Genomic DNA, 4,155 nt, shown 5'->3' with positions numbered 1-4,155 from the left:
TCACTTCCGCCGGAAACGGATCGGAGCGCGTTTAGCCGTGGACAGCGGCAAACGTGTAGGAGGACTTTCCGAGGACAGGAAGTTACGTCTTTAATGGACTGGGGACACCTCCAGTGACGTCATTTAGGGCGTACTGGCGGGAAAACTAATTTTCATGTATCCAATTAGAAGTGGTATAAGCATAGGAGCCCATTGTTTTCTCACCATGCCTCTGAGGAAGGACGTGTTGTCCGAAAAGCTTTAGGTTGCTGGTGAGATCAATCTGAGGGATAACATCACTGGATCCACGATTTACCATATGAGGTGAAAGAATCCCGGGCTTTCGGCCTCTGAACCCTATTCGATCTGGGACGGGTAATAGAGTGGAATTTGTCAGCTGTGATGATCCCCACCCACAATTTGTGGTGATATGCTTGTTTTTCATGTTTTTATTGTGAGTCTAATGTAATAAAATTAATTCTGCTCATTTGTTCAGACAATATTGCACTAGATCCTTTTGTTCTTCTCTTTGAGATTGAGAACCTGCTGTGAAATTATACTACATATGGATAAGAATTATTCCACTTCATGACAAAAGGGATTTTGGACTTTTTCTATTCTTACAGTCAATTGGAGTAAGGACTTTTCTTCAAATATTTAAGTGATATGCGCCATTGTGAGAAAAAATATTTTTATCTGATGAGTTAGCTGGCAGCCCTGTTAACGTCGGGCACCTATTTTTGATGAAAATGCATCTTATTTGCATTACTATATGGCTATGATGCACAAGCAGCTTCTGCTGATTAAAATGATATGCGGCATGCCTATATTCTGTATACGACTATGACTGTATCTGCATACGAAATGTTACATTACACTGATTTCCAGGAATACACTGTAATGTAGCATTTTGTATGCAGATACAGCCGCAGTCACACACAGAATATAGGCATGCCACATATCATTTTCATCAGCAGAAGCTGTTTGTACCTCTAGGCATTTGCCTAATTTGCCTATGCTTAAGGTCGGCTCTACAGTGTGGGCTAATACCCCTGTTTTAAGTGCACCGGGCCACCTTAAAGACTAATCCAGCCCTGTAAACAGTACCTCTCCTTTTTTTAATTTCAGGAAATTGAAAGGTATCCTCATCCACTGATTCATTTCTACATAGAAATACTGGAGGTGTATGGTACCCTGCTCCCCTAGTCTCATATTATTTATTTACAAAACATTGGGTATTCTTTTAGGAACAATCAAGTTGAAGTGTTTCCAACTGATCCTTATTAAATGCTCAAGCAGAGGTGATAAACCGTCTATTCATTTATTGTGCTTGACATTAACTATAAACTTTAAGCTAGCTTATCAACTAAAAATAAAGACTCGGACACAACTGCGTTAAATTAAATGGTCATTGAATTTATTAATTGGAATGACCTCACTCGTAGTGGGTGGCCAGGAAGACGCTACCACTAACCAGCTCTAGTCACGATCTTACAAAATGGTGGCGACTAAACGCCCCAACTGTCATGGGTGCGACTGAAACGCCCCAAATATATATATATCAGCATAACCTGTGTTGTGAAGGTCTCACCACCCCTTCCTATAGCAGAGTGAGGATGCTCCCCAAGGAAGCGCACCTCGCCCCCCCACAAGGGCAGGATACACTTGACCGTCCTTCAAAAAGGGGTAAGTGCCCCACAACACCACATATTCTACAAGTGACCGCTGGCCAGTAGCGCCCTCCCGCCCACTAAGTCTGAAATAAAGATTTTAGTAAGACTCTTATACAGATTTCGTGCCTAGCCAGGCACTTTCCTTATCAAACAATACATCCACATTCCCTTTTATGTACGTGGATAATTATTGTTTAGTTTTAATAAATGAGGGAATGTTGCAACAATATGCTCTATGTCTAACTAACCAGCACATTGAGGGTGATGCAGAGAATGCCACAACTGCAGCTAAAATCTCAGGCGCTAAAAAGCTGCATTTGCGTTCATATGCAAAGCTGCAACTATAGCAAGATGCATGAGGGAGCGACATCATGTGTCCAGTTTACGCCAGGCATATATTATATAAACTTACTGCGATGTTTGTAACCATTTGTTTGACTTTATGAAACACATATTTGCTATTAGACAGCAACTCCTTACTATATGTATGCAATACATCAGCTTTTCACTGGAGCAGGCATCTCCCATCATCATCTTGAATTATCATCGGTCCTTGTCCACCAGCAAATAATATAGACTTTTCAGGTGTATATGCATGTGAACCCCAGCAATCATATAAATTATGTAAGCATGCCCTTACTGTACTTGGCCTACAGTATGGTAGATTAGAATGTCCCCTCTCTTCCCGCTTTTCCAAGATCGTTCAGAGAGAATTCAAACATGATATGCTTCACAAACTGGTGTCATTCTCTCTCTGCACCACTCCCATTGTGTTGTGATTATTAAATAATATTAAAGAGCATTGTTCTTCAGCATGAGAAATGTTACTCCACATTATACGGTAACTGTCTGTTAGACTGACATTGGTACAGGGACAACGACACGTGACTAATTTCCTGTTCTCAGCTAGATTTCCTAAAAGCTTTAAATCCAGGTAAGGCATCCAGCTGTGCCGAATGCTTGCTGTGAATTTGGGAACGCCTCCAGAAATGGCACAGTTCATGTAAATTGTTTAGATCTAAGCTCTATGAACAAAATCAGGCACCCTGTGTCTGCTCAGTGAGTGCCTTGGCCGCTAAGTCTTTCTGATTACTTTTTCTCAGTGGGTTTAAACAATTTTGGTTACTTACAATCTTGAGAGAAAACTCAGTAGTCTCCATAATGTTTTTCATAGTTAACTTTGCTCACGAGAAATAGTTGATTAAATGTTCAAAAACAAAAAATAAGTCATCACAATAACTGGTGGTGTAACTATGGAAGAAGTGATATTTATTACATGCAAATTCTTAGTAAGTAACACTTAATTTTCTCTTTCTTTATTTCTGAGATTTCCTAACATACAGCATATCATGAGTATTGGGGAATATGGCAAAAAACTACTAAACTTTAGCAGATCTAATGGTTTACCAATATCAGAGGCACATCTAATTAAGGGATTATTTTACAAGTGTTTGCAAGGGTTTGCAACTTGTAAACAATAATCTTGTTAAAGTACAGTAGTATAATAATAATAATAATAATAATATGTTGTTGTTGTTTACTCCCTGCTTGTCTGCTGCAGTTCAGTTTTAAAATGATTTAGAGCATTGGTTCCCAAACTCTAACAGTCCAGATTTTAAGGACATCCATGGTTGAGCACAGATGACTAAATCAAATTGACTGAGGTACATAGTAAGTCACATATGCTCAAGCATGATGTCCTTATTACCTGGACTATTACTGTAGGGTGACGTGAGGACTGAGTTTGTGGGTATATTTATCAGGCTGAAATGTCGTTTTCCCAGCATTTCTGTGAAAAATAGGCCTAATCACTGCTTCACCAAATGTATCAAGTGGCACATTGTGGAGTCATTTCCAAAATACTGCTATGAAGGTGATGTAAGCAATCAATTTATCAAGTAACAAAAAGCTAATTATTTCATAATTTCTGCATCCCAAAATAGCATTATGCAGTGTCACCCACTACCTGAAGATAATATTCCTCCACCTTCCTTTTTAGGACGCTCCCCCCATTTCGAACTGCCATACCTGTATGTTATTAGAGGTATGTTTCAAGTGCAGACATGGAAGTCTCAATCTTATGGTTCTACAACTACTTTCTCTACCACCACCTTCCTAGGTCAATTAAACAGAGTGCAGTGATGTGCACACAGTACTTTGTTCTTCCAACACAGAGTCTCCCTGTCAAACAATCAAGGTCCCTTAATATCTTCTTTGAGGCTAGGAACCTGTGAATTGTCATTCATCTAGGCAGTTTTATGGATTTAGCAGGAAGGAAATTATCCTGACTAATGTCTCTCAAATCCCTTCACCCAGGTAGCATCACTGGTCATAAAACGGTCTGAGATTTATTGACAGCTACACCTGGTTTAAAATACTTTTGCCACTTTTGTGGACCTAGGAGTCTATGTACTAAGCATTGTCTATGAGTAGAGTACTAGGTGAGAAATTTCTCTCCACACATGACCTCACACTGAGAGGACTACACATTATTTTGTTATCT

Source organism: Pseudophryne corroboree, chromosome 2, assembly GCF_028390025.1.
Source record: "Pseudophryne corroboree isolate aPseCor3 chromosome 2, aPseCor3.hap2, whole genome shotgun sequence".
NCBI lineage: Eukaryota > Metazoa > Chordata > Amphibia > Anura > Myobatrachidae > Pseudophryne > Pseudophryne corroboree.
The sequence above is the reverse complement of the archived record's forward strand: the minus strand, read 5'-3'. Positions refer to the sequence as shown.